At 35.7% G+C, this 18,205-nt stretch overlaps 1 protein-coding gene across 4 annotated transcripts in view; it reads left to right on the top strand.

The window, feature by feature from the left end:
- The window catches only part of PDE4D (phosphodiesterase 4D), a 1,055,987-nt gene that overhangs the window by 401,723 nt on the left and 636,059 nt on the right, over positions 1-18,205 (top strand). The window lies entirely within an intron of this gene.

Here is an 18,205-nt window from a genome sequence, read left to right as displayed (position 1 = left end):
TTTGCAGTCCCACCAGCAGTATATGAGTGTTCCTATCTCTCTGCATCCATGGCAACATTTATTGTTTTGGAACTTTTTGATAAAGGCCATTCTCACTGGAGTTGAGTGATATCTCATTGTGGTTTTGATTTTCATTTCTCTGATGATTAGAGATGAGCAGTTTTTCATATGTGTGTTGGCCATTAGTCTATCTTCTTTTGAGAAATTTCTGTTCATGTCCTTTGATCACTTTTTGGTAGGGTTGTTTGATTTTTTTTCTTGCTGATTTTCCTGAGTTCTATATAGATTCTGGTTATCATCCCTTTATCGGATGGGTAGCATACAAATATTTTCTCCCATTCTGTAGGTAGGTTCTCTGTTTGCTTTCATGATGGTTTCATTGGCTGTGCAGAAGCTTTTTAATTTGATCAGGTCCCATTTATTTATTTTTGTTGTTGCTATAATTGCCTTTGGGGTTTTCTTCATAAATTCTTTGTCTAGGCCAATGTCTATAAGAGTTTTTGCAATTCTTTAAAAATATTCAACATTCACTAAGTGTGGATGCCTGAGGAGATGCTGTTCAAGTGGGTATTTATATTGTCCCAGGCAAACCTGAAAGGAAGGAAAGGGAAGGGAAGGCCAAGAAACCATGTATACAGTGGTGACAGTGAGACAAGTAGGGACAGCAGGGTAAGAATCTTGGAGAGGTAGTCAGAGTCTTAAGGTATGATTAAAATAATTCATGACAGCAGTTAGTATCCTCAATAATATGAGGCTCAAAAATATTAAATAACTTGCCCACCGTGACAATATTAGTGAAAAGCAGAGCCAGGGCTTGATGAAAGTGTATCTGACTCAGATTTTTAAATTCTACATCATAGGAGGTATTTTAATACAATATTATTGCATATTTTTAGTTTTATTTGGCTTTGGCAGAAACAAAAGCAAAAACTGAGAAAAACAAAAGCTTCAGGAATAGGGTGCAGTGATTTCCAGGAATCCTTGGCATTCAGACACCTCCAAAATTCTCCCCAATTTGAGAAGCATTATGAATGTGCCTGACACTTCACTTTATTACGTCACCACCTGGTGGCACGCTCATACCTACTTCGAGAGAAAGGGTTAGAGAAGGGAGGACATATGTGGAAAAGATAATAAGAGCATTTACTGACTTGCTGGTATTGTAACTTCATAGTTTTCACTTTTAATTATGCATAATTAAATATAAATACAAAAATGTACTTCCTAACCAACACCTGTTGTATTTCCAGTCTTGTTTAAATCATCTTTCTCTATGAGAGTAATCTGATATCTTGATGAGGTAATCCTGGGATTGTACATTCTTTAGGATTCTGGTGTCCATATTATCCCTGAAGTAGCCAGTAATGTTTTGCTGTTCCAGATGTGGAACCTTCATACTTAGGGAATTGCAATAGCCCATATTGCTCCCTCCAGGCTACTCATGGTTAACTAGCTGTGAACCTCAGCCAACACTCTACTCTGGAACAGCTTTCAGATGGGTCTCAAAAGGCCTAAGGAAAATCACAAGCTGGTGTCTCCTGTAATCCTCATCTCTCAATCTTTTCTTTCTCCAAGTCAAGAATAAAAGAAGTCCAAGACACATAGCTAGGTTGGCTTCTCTTTAAGCCCATCATTTTCTGCTACATGAGGAGAAGGAAGAAGGAAAAACAAAGCAACATCAAACCTGAGAGAATGCTCCATGACATGGATTTTAGCTTCTCTCTCCCTTCTTGGGATAAAAGCATTTAATGTAACTAACTGCAAGCAGAAAAGTTAATTAGTGGCTTCTGCTTTTCCTGAAAGCACTTGTTTAAATCCAGCTGTCATGTCCAATGAATACAATATTATTTTGAACAGCTCCTTAAGTGAGTCTCAAGATGTACCTCTAAAGAAAGTGTTTAAATATTTTCCACTGTGAAAACCCATATGAGTACTTTGGCTATAGGATATTATCTATGCTTCAGGAATAAGGTGTATTGCCCAATTAGGCCCATGCCATTCCTACCCAAGGCAAGGCATCCATATCCATTTATTCCCCATACCCATTTGTATGTAAATGGTAAGTCTCAGATATCATGACAACTTTTTCCTTTTTATGGAATTGCTTTATTTATATTCATCCAAATTATCAGGAATTATCCAAATCCTAGAAATATAACAATCATCCCCATTTCTTGAGCATTTACTCTGTGCTAGGCTCTTTGTTATACAAAATGCTTTGCATGCTATGTCTCATTTAGTCTTCACCACATTCTATGAGGTATTTACTCTCCTTTTCTTATAAGAGTAAGAAAACATGTTTAGCTATTTAAGTAATTTGCCCACATTCACACACTGTTCATGAGAAAACCAGAGGACCCAGGAGGTTTAAGCCGATATTTTATTATTCAATTGTTCTAGAAAACTGCTCATACGCTTGTGTTTTAAGGTATCCTCTCTGTCACCCAAGAACATTGCAGCTATATGCAATTCTTCTTTTCCTATTCTCCTGTTCAATTGGACCTTGACCTGTGGGATGAAAAATTGCTTTGCCTTTGACATGCTCACAAAGCCCTCTGTTTTTGACACAGTGCTGGGTCACATTCTGATCAGCTTTGAAAGCATTTATAAAGATTATTAGATTACTATAAGAAATTAGTTATGTTATAAAGGTTATTGGATTATTAAGGGAGTCTGAACTGTGACTATATAACAACTGAGCAATTGTGAAAAATAAAAAAGCATTTGCATTCATTTCTTGAATTTCCAGAAGCATACAACAACAGGAAAAGGGCAAGAGCGTTCTTTCCATATGTATATATTGAGTTCCTACTATGTGCTCTCAAAAGTAAGGGTGTTGAGCATGTAGGAGTATATTAGTTACAAGTCAAATTCCTAATAATTTCCTGGTCAATAAGGAGCTTAAATATTCAGTATATAAAATTATTTCTCATTATGAATCTCATTATTTCTCTCTTTTATGAGCCTTTTAAACCAATTAATAACTTCATAAGAGAACATTGATTAACTTTAATAAGGCATACTTAACATATACTGACGCAGATTATTCTGTTCTCCTTAGGCTTCTAGTAGTTAGCAGCCAGCACCCAAAAACAATCTTTAGAGAAATAGGAGGTCCAGGATAAATAGAACTATCATGAGAGCATGTACAGGGGTTTCATGCTCTTTTATTCTTTTATTAGGAAAACAGCAGGCGCTGGAAAAACTATTGGAAAAAAGGGGCAGCGCTGTATAACAGTGAATATTTTTAAAGGTTCTAGAATATTTTAAGTCAAGTTCAAGAAGATTAGACTTTTAGCTACAATGTTCTTTGACTTGTTTTTGACCTAAATTATTCTTTTAAATTCAGGTTCTTCATCTCCAAGGATGGATGCAATTTAACTAAATCTTGTATTAGAGACTTGCATATTTCTCACTCATTAATATGATCAAAAGCATCTTATTTATGTCAAAAGAAGAGAAATGAAGGCCATTTTCCAGCATTGTCCTAGAGTCACATTTTCTTGCCTTATTAGCATGTTATTTCAAGAAATAGATTTAACAGAAATGCTTGTGATTGAATGAAGATTAATTATAGGGTATGGGAATATGAGAACCTATTTTATTGTCCTGAATAGTGTCTTCTGCTGTTTCATTATCCAAAAGGGAGCAAGTATTTGGGGAACAAAGATCGTGACACATCTGGTAATATTCAAGATACACACCCCCTCAGTAGACTGTCAAAGGCTGTGCTTGTCACAGATTTCAAGGCTGTGATGCATTGTTGTCGCTTCTGCCACTGCACCTATGGGTGTACCTCTCTTGATGTGCAACCTGCATCGGGAATGTGAAGGCACAGAAGAGATTTTTAATCAAGAGTCTAGGTAGGAGCCAGTGATGCATAGTTGTCAAGGGCAGATTTCAGACTGGGAATTTTTTTGAATAGTTTGGACTGTTATAAATTTATAGTTTATAGTAGCATCTTTTATGCAGAATTCTGATGTAATTGTATTAAAATTATTGCTACTGACAATAATTTCATTGTAGCTTTCTTTTATGTATTCATTGTTTAAACAGCATTTTTATTCAGGCATTGTGGGAAGAAGCAGTATAGCTTGGTAACAAACAGCACGGGGTCTGGAGTCTGGAGCCTTAGTTTCCTCATCTGTAAAATGGAGATAATAATAGTATCCACCTCATAAGACTGTTGAGTGGATTAAATGTGTTAATACATGTAAAGTATGTAAAATATGTGCTTGGCACATATTAAACACTCATTAAATGTTACCTTTTCTTATTATATTCCTAACTAATGTACTGAAAATCAGGACGAGGTACCGAGAATCCGTAGAATCAATTAATCTATAGATATTTCTTGTGTATCTATGTATGTATGCCTGCATTAGGCATTATGTGGAATACAGAGAAATGAACCATTTCTACTCCAAAGGATTAACAATAGAAGAAAAAGAATAATACATAGGAGAAAAGTGTCAGCATAATTCAAACTCAAAGTCCAATGATGTATAAAACGAAGAAGAGGTCAGTGTGGGCTGTAAAAATCAGGTAAGATTCACCAAGTGCTGAACTGGATCTGAACTAAGAGCAATAGTTAAGATTTAGAAATATTAGTTTAAAACTTAAATCTGAAGGTATTACTCTCCCTATAAGACCTTTCTATGTCTCTTGCTCCCACAGCAGTTTCTCTTAGGTTAAAGAAACCTTTTGCCATTTAATAATTTAAAAATAAAACAAAAAATTTTACTTTTAGAAAACACTACATAAATTAAAAAAGAAAAAATATTATTCATGGAGCTATACATTATATTAATAAAACAAGAAGGTTTTCTGAGTTAAAAAAAAAAAAAGAACTGCTGATTTCCAAACTCTTCTCCATTCTACTAAATCAGAATCTCTAATACAAGAGTACAGTGCTTGGGAATCTGTATTTGTATGGAGCCCAAGTGATTCTCATCAAACTAACAAAATTCTGTCTTAAAGAAGTCCAAACTTATTAAGGCCCTTGTTTGGGCTCTATGTAATTCATTTTCAGCCACTCTTGGCCTCAAACGTTGAGAACCACAAAAAAGAACAACTTTTCTCTAGCACTAAGCCCTCATCTCTTTTGTGAAGAAATCTCTCTTTACTGATCAGCGTTCCTCATTCTCTCTTTAATGCTGATCCTGAACAGTTTTGCTATAATACTTAACACATAGAGTTATAACTGCTTACAGTTTTATATCCACTAAACCACTAGATCTTGCATTTTATGTTCTCTCATTATCTCACCTTAGCACTGAGTTACTACTTGAAACTCTAGAGAACCTTACTGTCACCTGAGGGGTCCTTGTTTTAAAAGCAGATTTCTAGATTCCATTGTTTATGTGTTCTCATTCTGAGGTTGCAATGAGCATTTGTAACAAGCACAGAAATAGTCTACCATTCTTAAAAAAAAAAAAAAAACCACGGAAAATGCAAATGAATGAATGTGTGACAAAGCAGAAGAAACAGCTTCAGAAGGGAGAACAAACGTAACATTTGCAGAAGATAAGGAGAAACATACTGATTGGATGCTGGCTGAGAGCATCTATAGAAAAAAAACAGTAGAATTGGTCGAGTGAAATTACAGATGTCCCTGAGTCAGAGGAGTCTGAATTGAATGTGGCTTCTTACATGAAGTAATTTTAAGGAATTTTGGACATTTAAAGGAGAATGAGTAGGGATGTCACCCTCAGTAGTCTTCATGGCAAGTCTTAGGAGGGGTTGAATCAGATGATCTCTAAAAGCTCTCTTATCACTGAAATGGTATATATACCATCATTCTCCAAAGTTATGTAGATATTGAATTGTATTAATTAAACTTTAGTTTATAGTCATAGGGTAAAGCTTTCTACTTAAATAAATGATATCATAATTTCATTCATAAATGGCTATGTATAAAAATGGATCAGCTCGTGGAAAGTTTGCTTAAGGTGAGATACAGGTGATGGTAGAAGGCTGGTCCCAGCTCAAGAGAGCCAACTGTTACATTTTCAGGGATTGTGACACCTGGTTGGTAAGCACAGCCACTATTAAATTAAATAAACCTTCAGTTAAATACAAAACAAAGGCAATCAATATTAAAAATGTATTACTTCCTAATTATTTTACTACCTTTTGCAATTATCCATGCTCCTGAGGTTATTTAGTCTGTTGTACCTGTGTGGTGGAAATGCTGTATAATGAGGTGCTACTTGCACATCTCAACTCCACATTTAGTGCCACCACATTGGCAGCTTGAAAACAGATGTAGCGGTAGTAGCTACACCATGGAAATTGACATAATCTATAAATCAGGGCTATTTTTTTTTCCCTATGGACTGTCAACTGATACACATAGACATTTACCTGCATATCAGGGGCTGCATTTTTAGAAAATTCCCACTGTTTAGGGTGGAGATATGTTTTGGTGCCTGGCATGACTAAAGGGGCATGACCCTGTTAGCAGCCCCCCCACCTTCAACCTGAAGCCTCTCTCCGGATCTCCCCGTGTGGCACTAGAAACAAAAGGCTCTTTTTTAAGTTCTACAAGTGATCGCCTTCAGCTGTAAGAGCACAGAGCAGGTGCCTTTATTGTACTTCAATTTAATGCCCTTCAAAACCATCTCCGAATCTTTTTCTAAAAACGCCCTCCAAAGTCTGATAAGTACACCTCTATTTTATCATCTTTTTCAGCTTTTTCAAATTACTACAATATGAAAGATATTTTCAATCTTTCTCGAAAGCCAGGGAGAATGTAGCCATGGATGAAGAAAACAATGGTTTATGTCTCCTTTCACTGTATAAAATCATTCTTCGTCATTGTGGAAATAAGAAAATGAAATTTTTTGTTTAATCAAGCACACTCTCAAGATCTTTCTAACAGCCCCTGTACTTACAATGTGGATGTTACTCTCAGTTTATACCTCTGCTGGAGAAATCAAAGAACCTTCCTCTTACAAGAGCCCTGACGAAAGAAAACTGTACTCATAAATGTTACTTTAGCATTTTTGAATGATGATATGGCTGAACATTCTTCAAGAATCTCTGAATTTCTCAGATATACCTTTGAGAGTTGTAATCCTTACTTAAGCAGATGTCTATTGAAGGAAGGAGAATTCCCCTTTCGGGATATTTTAAAAATCAAGGAAGGTGTTCACTAGCCTGTGACAAGTTTGTTGTGTAAAAAGAAATGAATCTTCTCAGACAGTGTCACGGCTTTTATTCAAAGTGACACAATTAAAGTGTAAGCATATCAGTATAATTTGTTTTGATCAAACTTTAGATGGAGATAGAGTAGGTAATCAAATTCATTAAGATCAAAGTAAGTATTCTTACTCTGAAATGAAAGGAAATGGAATGGTCAGAAACATGAAAACAATGACCCAAACATCACCAGAGAGAGGCATTGAAGGTAAACGAGAATATCTTTGACAACAGTGGAACCTAGAGTAGTGTTTTCCAAGCTCGGTCCTCAGACCCTTTGATGATGGACACTGTAACACTAGATTGTTGGCTGTCTGTCACAAGCCAACAGTACTGAATCAGAGTAAGGTGTGGGGATGGCCAGAATATTTCTATGCACACTCAAGTTGAGACCTGCTGATTTAGAAAGAATTGCAGAATTTGCCTTAATTTCCTCCTACAAAATGGAGATAGTAAAAGTAGGGTTGTTGGAGGACTAGATGAATACATGTTTACAGCAATGTGCTATTTTAGGTAAGTGCTATAATATTGGCTATTGTCACTACTATTGTTGTTACTTTTGTTGGGGAATTATTAGTACAAGCTGGAATGGAAGCAAACTAGAATGTTTCTAATCACTGCAACCATTAGTTATCTTAAATACCATAATGCAGCCAAGGCACAGCTGATGAGCTATACTCAATATAATCTTGGATGTTGCATATCCATCTTAATAATTTTCCATAGTTTCCTAGTGCACATGTAGGTTTTTTATTTAAATATTTTTCTAAAGTGTTACATTTATTTTTATTCATAAATATTCAGTGTTCTAGAATCGTGGCTGTATCCTTGTCTTGCATGTGGAATTCAATTTTTTATATTCTTTACAAACAAATGATATTTATAAGAAATAATGACAAGATGACAGTGAATCATAATATGAGGTGTTAATTTGTGTGGGATCCTCCAGCAGCTCAGCCCATCACTGGAGTTGTAGGTCCCTGCAGCAGGGGAAATGCCTACGTCTCTGAAGGTAAGAATGTGTGTTCATCCCCTTCCAGGAACATGGGCAGTTCTTCCAGGTGAAGGCCATGCTGAGTGAGATGTGCTTGATCGTCATGACGTAAATAAAGGCTTAAGGCAGGGGAGGCAGCAAAATGAGAGATTTTACTGGGATCAATTAATGTGATTTAGCTGGGAGAGAATAAAGGCAGGGGGACATTTTCCTCTAGTTCCCTATCCGTGACTCACATTATCTGTGCTTGGCAATGAGCTTTATGAGCATTAAGATGAAAGGGTTTTCTCCCTAGGAAAATAGGGCTCTCCTCGCATCTTGTTCCTGTGCTAAATCTTTTATAAATGCCTAATAATTATATGCTTGTGTCCATGACAGTCTTTCAAAAAAACTGACGCAAAAACGGGTACAGAATTAAAATGTCCAGCCTGTTGTGATTTCATGTAGTTTCTGGTGTGTGCTTAGTATACACAAAGTTTTGAGTTACACTGTGATTGAATAAATAACTTTATTATTAGGGTTTCCTGTTTTCTGTGAAGAGTGATGAGTTGAAAATGCCAAATCAAATAATTTTTCTACATTTTAAGGATATGTTGAAAGACATTGAAACATTTGTATTTTAAGTAATTACTACTCAGATCTATTTTAAAATTATATAAACATTTGGATGTAAGTGGATTCTGACTTGCTTTATGAAACACAGAATGCATTGTGATGGAATTCAATATTTAAAAAAACATTAGATTGTAATTATTAAGAGATATGTGGGGCAAATATAATGCATCTTCATTTAAATAACATGACAATGGCTTTTAAATCAATGTGCTTACTTATTCAACAAACTACTCTAATTTTGTGTCACTGGATAGTACAATGTGTTTGAGATATAGCAAGTTACAGGGAACCCTTTTAGGTAGCTACTACTATTAATATCAACATTTTAGAGAAGATGGAGTTGAGGCATAAAAAGTTAAGTTCTTAAGTTTATATAGCCTGGTAAGTATGACCCATATAAGATTTTTATAGGAGTTTGTTAAAATCTGGGTAAATGGCTGTATAGCCATAAGCAGATCATCTAGTTGTTTTCTACTAGGTTAATTCAATAAATTCATAGGTGGGGAAGGCTGAACCTTTAACACATCCGTGGGTAGTGAATGCTAAACAAAGCAAGGATGCTTGGTAAACACCTAATGAGTGTTTTCCACTGTGTTGTTTTCATCAGTTTCTCTTACAACTGGCTTCTTTTAAAGGTGCAATATTTTTAAAAGTATAGAAATACTACTAGATATTTATGATTTCTGTTGAATTTATTTGATTGTATAATAATTAATTAGGTGGTATAAATTTATCTTATCTTGGTTCATTATGCTCTCTGTATCCTGTAAGCATTCAATTACCCTGTAATAAACTCATTAGGTCATGTTATTGGTAGAAGCAATGCTCCTATAAATTTCTATAAAGACATTTATAAAAATGTGATGAAATACAATGATCAAAAAATAATTTTGTGTATATAATTGGCAGTTTTAAAAATATCAAAAATATAAAAACATCAAAGATTAACATAGTTAGCACACAGATAAATTAGAATCAAATTTTTATTTTGTGATTATTTTGTATTTTAAAAATAATAGATAATATTAAAATCCTCTTTATTCTGTATTTCTCAAAAGCAACCAAACACTATCATACAATTAGAGTACATACTCTCTATTCAGTTTTATGTTGCTTTTATACCCACAGATATCCAAAATGTTATATATTTTGTATGGTTTTAAACTTTATATAAGTCACATGTAATGCAAGTAGCATTCTACAGCATGCTTTTTTTTTCACTCAATAGTATTTTTTTTTTTTGCTCCATTATATGATTACACACTCCTTTTGCCTCATTGATGGTTATTTTTGGTGATTTCAAACATTTTGGTACCACACATGATATCCTGGAATATACCAATGAAGTCAGGGAGAATTGTCTGTTTCAGTCCCAGAGATATCTCAAGCAAATAGAACTGTATGCTCAATGAATATTTTTGAAATGACTAAAGACTGCTGTGAATACTCTTGTCATGTTTGCTTGTTCACATTTAGAGAGTTTCTTTGAGGTACATGACCAGAACTTGAACTGCTGCATCTTAAAGTAATAGGATTACTAACTTCCCTATGTAATACTTAATTACTGTCCAAAATAGCTATACCAGTTTACTCTCTGGGAAGCTGTATATGAGAGTTACCTGTTTATCACATTGTTGTAACACGTGATTTTACTATATTTTTAAATTTTTTGCCTATTTGTTAGATGAACTATGTCATTCTTGTTTTAATAATTTACTTTTTTCTTCATTGTTAACAAAGTTGTATATCATTTCAAATGTTCATTAGGTTTTTATGTGTGTGTGTGAGTTCTTGCATCCAATTTGAACAGTACTATTATAACTTTATTTTAATACTATCGTATTCCTAAAACAGATGCTTATGTCACAGGACTAACCACAGAGTGACAATATCCATGCCAGAGCATTTGCAATTTAAATTCATCCATGATAAGTAATTTTAATTATTAAATATTCCACAGTGCAATAGTAAAATACTAATATTGGATGATTCACTCAAAAATTCTTTAAACAATTGTCATCTTTATTTATAATAATTATAACTTCAAATATAGATTATGCATATTATGTTTCTGAAATGTGACAATTATAGTCACCAATTTTATCATAACTGAAGCATCAATCTTAGGCCCCCGCTCAGAACCTCTGTCTTCTATTTCTCAGTAATAGCAAAATTAATTTTATGTACACTGCTTTGAGGGTTAAACTTACCCTATTAACAATCCTATAGCATAACTATCATTGTGCTATTATTAAAATAACATTTATTGGGTGTCGGGCAGGTGGGAGGGGGGAGGAGGGGATAGGTATATACAAACACAATGAGTAAGAGGTGCAAAGTTTGGGGGATAGACACGCTCGAAGCTCTGACTCGAGGGGGGAGGGGGGACGTGGGCAATATACGTAACCTTAACACTTGTACCCCCATAATACGCTAAAATAAAAAGAAAAAAAATAGCATAAAGTTCACTGGACAGAATGTGTATCAATTCTTTTGTGGCAGGATGAATTCAGTAGGCTAATAACTCTGTTATAAATCCCTGGCAAAAATGGTGGAGTTTTAATGAGCAACATAAAGAACTTTGAGTTTTCATAAAAATAACTTAAATATATATAAGTTAACAGTTTTTTGTATATTTTCATTCATGTAGTTCTCTGATACGTGTAAAGAGAGAGGGAGAGAGAGAGAGAGATGGACACACAGAATGAGATCCTTCTGACCTGCAGTCCCCAATTCCTGGGCCATGAACTAGTACTAGTCTGTGGCCTGTTAGGAACTGGGCCACACAGCAGGGGTGAGTGGCTGAAGAAGGAGGAAAGCTTCCCCTGTCTTTACAGCTGCTCCTTATGGCTCACATCACTGCCTGAGCTCCACCTCCTGTCAGATGAGTGGGGGGCATTCGATTCTCACAGGAGCACAAACCCTACTGTAAACTGTGCGTGCGAGGGATCTGGGTTGCCTGCTCCTAAAGCCTGATGATCTGAGGTGGAGCTGAGGCGGTGATGCTAGCGCTGGGGAGTCCAGTGATGATGGGAGTACAGGCAGTGATGCTAGCTGACTGCAAATACAGATTGTCATTAGCAGAGAGGGTTGACTGCACAGAGACCATAATAAATCAACTGTCTCCTGTCACTCTCAGATGGGATCATCTAGTTGCAGGAGAACAAGCTCAGGGATCCCACTGATTCTGCATTATAGAGAGTTGTATGGTTACGTCATTATATATTACAATGTAATAATAATAGAAATAAAGCACACAGTAAATGTAGTGCACTTGAATCATCCTATAATCATCCCCCCTACCCTGGTCCATGAAACCAGTCCCTGGTCCCCAAAAGGTTGAGGATCTGCTTTAGACCGTAAAGGTAGAAAAATATTATGGGACTATGGAAAGGGAATGAATATGGTAGAACGAGATAGAGCTTGAGATATTGAGGAATTATTGTTCTTAGGGCCTGCCCCAGGTTATCTTAGTTTGATGTTATTTTAGCCATCTGCTATCAGTTTATACCTTAAAAGAAGCAGGAAAAAAAGTATCAGTTTTGTACCATCTGAATATTGTTGAAGCAGGTCCACATATCAGAAGTCAAATTTGAAGTCACTGGGGAAATTTTTGAAAAGGCCTGAAGGAAATGTACTTGATTTTTATTAAATATAATGTAATTGACAAAGGAAATTGCAGACAAATATGAGAGCTAATGAAAGAGTGCATGGATAAGTAAAATCCACAAATAATCATGAATGTCATTTGGCTGTTTCCTCTTCCTTACCAAACACAATTTCATGAGAATTGTTAATGAACAAAACCTGAACATTACATAAGCTTTGTAAGCATTTTCTTCAACTATTTTTCCTGGTGGAGATGCCAGCAAGAATTAATTTGTCCATGATATACAAATCAAAGAAGATCTATCCTATATTAATAATATGCTATCAATTAAAAGTCCCTAGAATAATTTACCAACAACAATGATAAAGGCATAAAAACAGAGCTTATATTGGACAAAACGTGGAAAGCTGTGGGTAGGTTGTAGAGAATGATTAACAATCCATTCTGATTGTGATTTCCAACCAGCTTTTAGGCAGAGCCTCAGACACAGCAGTTCAATCCTAGTGGAAAAAAAATATGCTATGCAGACAATTTTAAGGGAGTGGAGAGAGCAGAATAAAGTATGATGAAAGAATTGAAAGATTACACAACAGAAGAGTATTTACAGCCTGGCTAAATAATTGGATAGACATATTAGTTACTTTATTTTTAAAAGAAGATAAATACTGCAGCGGAAAGAGATTTAAGGGGTGATAATAAGGGCATTTATGAGAATTCCTGGGACAAAATAAAGATTTCTTATCAACAAAAATTTCCTGGGAGTATGACATGTCAGAATGTGGAAAACTTTTCCAATGCAGTTATAAGAATTCCCTTAAGACATATAAAAATGGGTAAGACACTAATAGAAAATAGTCAGCAGAAGAGACATTTCCACATTTGTTGTAGAAGCGTAGCAGAGTGGAATTGGTATCTTTTTATCTGTAATTCCTGTTAGAGAAGACACTAGAGAACTCTCTAGGAGGTGATATGTCAAATTGGTTACTATACTCTTGTTTGGAGTCCCTGCTCTGTGAGCAAAGGCAAATTACTTCAACTTTCTACATGTTCATTTCCCTAGTTTTCCTGAAAATTGTGCATACAGTTGAAGTACTTTATTGGATTATTGTTAGTATCAATTATAAACCATGTAAAATTCCTACTGTACACCTGGGGTGGTCAGTGCTCCACAGGTGGTAGCTACAGGTTAACCCATTGCTTTACAACATGATTGAAAGGAAGATATGTGACTTTTAAATATCCACATACTCACAGTAGAAATATTGATGAGGAATCTCAAAAACAGCATCAGAACTACGGAAATATTTTTCCTCCCATATGTTAATCAGGACATGCCATTTATAGAATTTATAATACCAGTCCTGATAACTGTGGAATATAATATCAGACTGTCAGGTTTTAGTTTGAAATGTCAGTTCTTGGTACACTCATGGCCAAAGAATGACCAGACACACCAAAGTTAGGCAAGCACGAAAATGAGGTTTATTGAGGAGAGAAAGATAGGATTATAGAGCAAGAGCAAGATAGAGGTTTACAGAACATGATACGTACACCACAGATGACGACCAGACCCATTGTCCTAGCAAAGGGAGAGCAAAAAAAAAAAAAAAAAAAAAAAAAAAGGAAGGGCACAAAAAGGGACTTGGTTATGGTCTGCGTCTTGTTTATAGTGCCCGGATTGGGACCTCTCTAGTGCCTCAGACGTCACCATGGAACCACTCTGATTGGACAGTTGAGAGCTGCATGACCTGACTCTTACTGCACATGCAGATCTCCCATGAGCCTCTCTGAAAGCCTATTTGTTGGCAGGGTGGGTGGGGGGTGGGGGGAGTGAATTGCAGCAGCACCCACTTTTGTCCCTAGGAGACCTTGAGTCCCTCCCTATCTACCTAACAAGAATACTTCATTTTTAATATTAACATTAAGTTAAATATTATCTTTAGTTACTTTAGATTACATTGTTCTGTTTTTATGAGAACAAGTATAATTATTTTACAAATGGGACTTTGAGGGATTAGATCATCATAGACATTCTCATTGCATTATTAAAGTGCAGAATACTGGAGTTCAGTCACCTGCATGAATCCCCACATTATGTGTTTTGGATGAAGAGAGATTCTCTATATAAATGTAGGCTTCAGAAGCTTTTCTTTGTTCTTCTAGCATATTTTAAATGACAGCTTTCTTGCTTTTCTGCCTCCCATATTAAGTGTAAGCCCTTCCTGTACTTTTCAGCTAAAGCAGGACCCCTCTCATGTGTAAAACTCTGCTGAAAATTTGACTTCCTCATGAAACAGTTCTTATCTCATGCCTGACTCAAGGCCCTGACTTGAATTCTTCCCACTTCCCTGGGTACTGAGCCAGCATAGTTCTTTCTCATATAATTGTTTATACACTAGTGACGTATTCACATGCGCATATTTACGCTGTCTCATCCAAAATCAGAAGCTCTCAAGGAAAGAAAACATATTGTCTCTTTCCCTAATAATCCCCAAAGCACTCAATACCACACAGTGCCCACAGAAGGGAATCAGTAAACCTGCTGCAATTGATTGGAGACTCCTTTCTTTTCCACATTTCCCTTAGGTGGTCTCCCACAGAGCTCTGTGGAAAGTAAGAGAGGCTTGGGATTTGTATTCTCATTACACTAATCATTCTTACTTCCTTTAGTTTTGAAAACCAGTGCTGGGATCCAAGCTAACCATGCTATTTTCTGCACACCACCCAGTGATTCTCATTTTGCAGCTGCCTTCAAGTCTTCTGCTCCCTTAGGTCATCCTCCCCCCAGTAGGAGAAGGATGAGAGGAAGTTGCAATATTTACACTGAGGTGAAGAGCCTTGAGCACTTGAGCTCAGAGGCTGCCTCTGGATTAATGTTTCTGTTCAGCTGCTCCCAGGTTTTTCAGGGAGAGCTGTCAGAAACCACGTTTGTGCCTGAAGAGAAGCTTCAACTGTAACTCCCATTTCTTTCTACTCCCTGCTGTTTCTTTGCTATCTGGAAACTTCTCAGCAGGGTAGGCAAGCTTTTGGCACCATTAGCCCTTTTCCTTTTTCAAATCCCATATTCTTCCTTGAAAGATGAGTTTGCTTTTCAGAAAACTCTATTTTAGTAAAACCACTGAGGAATCAGTGTTAAGCTTTCAGCTGTGAAAGAAGTTTAAAGAATGTGTTATAGAAAAGGAGGTGCCATACTTTTAAGAGTTTAGGTTTTCTGTTTAGAGTAAAGAGTTCTTAGGAATTTTGTGCTTAGCTTAAACTATTAAACACTTTTACTCATTTCCTTGGTATGAAATCTTCCTGGGGCTGCAGGGGAAATGTTAGATGTTAAGGGCTCTGATTCTGGTTCAGTCTCTAGCTTGATTATTTTAGGCAAGTTCCTTTACTTTCATGAAACTATTTCCTCATGTATGAAATGGTTAGTAGAAGGAGTGGATAAAACAGATGTTCTTTAAAGTAACTTTCAAGTCTAAAATGTTATGATTTTACCAACAACTTCACAGCTTCTCAACACCAGATAAGACTTAGCATTAATGTTGCTGAAAATATATTTGAGGGTGGAGGGGATATCCTTGATTTTAAAAAAGCCAGGTGAAAAATGAAGACTTTTGAGCCAATGCTTTTACTCAGGGTGACTTCCATTTCCTAAGAAAAAGTGGAACATTCATTTATTGAGGCTTAGGTAATACTTCTTTTTATCAAGATTAATCATTTACTTTCAAATTAGTCACCATGAATTGACATAGCCAACTTGACCCTTCATAGTTATCAGATTCTCTTTGGTGAATATCATAGTCTACATTAATTAGAAGAGGATAAGGTACATAGGTCTCCTCACCCACAACCGAGCCATCATGCACAATGTAATAATGAAAGCAATGTTGGACTGAATTTTGCTAACCTACAAACTTTTGTTACCAAGGAGGCACAAATTGTTATTCAGCCTATTATCATAAGCTCCATAGGCTCCCAGCTTTCTGTCCCTTAGACATTGTGATAAGTGTCTTATATGGAAGATCCATACCAGGCAGATGTGACAATGTTCTTGAGGCAGAAATAGCTACCTTTCTAGTCAGAATTTTTTTGACAGACTCAGCTTAAGCTGACAGGACACGAGACCTAATCAGAGCCTCAGGCTTAGAACACCATTTAGACTACTATGCTCCTATTCTTCAATCATAAAGGTATAATTTTTCAATCAACTCACATTTCTTCGACACCACTCAATTTACCTATGAAAATGACTTTTAACATCCATTATCCAAATGGACAAATATTTTAGTGCAGCTCAAGACATCAATAAGTTGATACTCTTATAAATAGCTATGTTTGGAGTATGTACTCCATAATACCTTACCCCAGCAGAAATCAGGGAATGTCCCCTGATTCATACATAACGGGTATGGTGCGCACTGTCTGGGGGATGGGCACGCTTGTAGCTCTGATTAGGGTGGTTCAGAGGCAATATATGTAACCAAAGCATTTGTACCCCCATATATTCTGAAATAAAAGAAAGAATAAAACTCACTCTTTCATTCGGTATCTCTCTGTGTCTGCCTCTCTCACAGGATTGCATGTGTGCATGTGTGCACATATATATACTACGCTATTTATGTTGAAATACTTTAAGATACAATTTAGATCAGACTATATAACACAATGATAAAAATTTCCAGTGATACAAAGAAAAAAATTTCTAGCAATTCCCTCTAGGAGTAAGTTTGTATTAATTTTTATATAACTTTCTAGAAATAGTCAATGGCTATAGAAACATATATGTATAAACTTTTTTTTTCTTAACATAAATAAGAACTGTGTATGTACCTTTTTATTTCACATATGAATTCTTCTGGATAATCTTTTTAAGTGAGCATATAGAAAACAGCTTTGTTTTTCAACAGTATTCTATTATATAAATATATCATAATTTATGTAATAATGCATCTTGGGTAAATGTCCAGCATTTTGTATTTTTTCACTAAGGTCTCAGGCTGAGTGATCATAATCATGTGATAATTTCAAAAATATTAGGTCTAATTTAAACTAATAAATACTATTGTTCATGAGACCATAGGTTGGCAAACTTTTTTTGTAAAGGGCAAGATAAGTAAATATTGTAGGCTTTGTGGGCCATAAGGATTCTATCCCAACTATTCAAATCTGCCATCATAGCACAAAAGCAACCCCAAGTAATATGTAAGTATGTGTGGCTGTGTTCCAATAAAGTCTTATTTCAACAACAGGCTGTGGGCTTGATTTGGCCCCAGGGCTATAGTTTTCTAAGCCTGTAACTAGACCAAATCTGGAAGAGTCCATTTTGTGGTTGAGTTTCCATAAGACTGAGCATGCCATGAAGACAAGGACTGTATGTTCTCATTTTTTATTCCCCTCAGTACCTAGATGAACAATAACACAATAAATATTTGTTGAATTAAAGAATAATTCACAAAGAGGAGTAAATTCAATCCATTATTTTCCACTAGCTATCTCTGAACATGCACTATGTCATTTTTAGCTGAATATATTTGTGTAGCAGTCTCCGGTTAGTCATGCCTCACTCTCCTGTATAGCTAAGGAGATGTACAGATTTTAAAATGATATGTTACTAATCATAACAAAAATTATTTTATCAAGGAATATAGAAGAAATTCTTTAATAAAGCTGAGGTGCTACTTCATACATTAACTTCTTGCTATCTTGCTAATGTTCTTCTCTAAAACATTACTGGACGCTATGTTTGCATTACTGGTTGTCTGGATTCATTTCAAGTTTCTCCTTATAATCAA

This window comes from Microcebus murinus, chromosome 11 (assembly GCF_040939455.1).
Source record: "Microcebus murinus isolate Inina chromosome 11, M.murinus_Inina_mat1.0, whole genome shotgun sequence".
NCBI classification, from domain to species: Eukaryota; Metazoa; Chordata; class Mammalia; order Primates; family Cheirogaleidae; genus Microcebus; species Microcebus murinus.
Note: the sequence above shows the minus strand (reverse complement) of the source record. Positions and strands in the feature narration are given on the sequence as shown.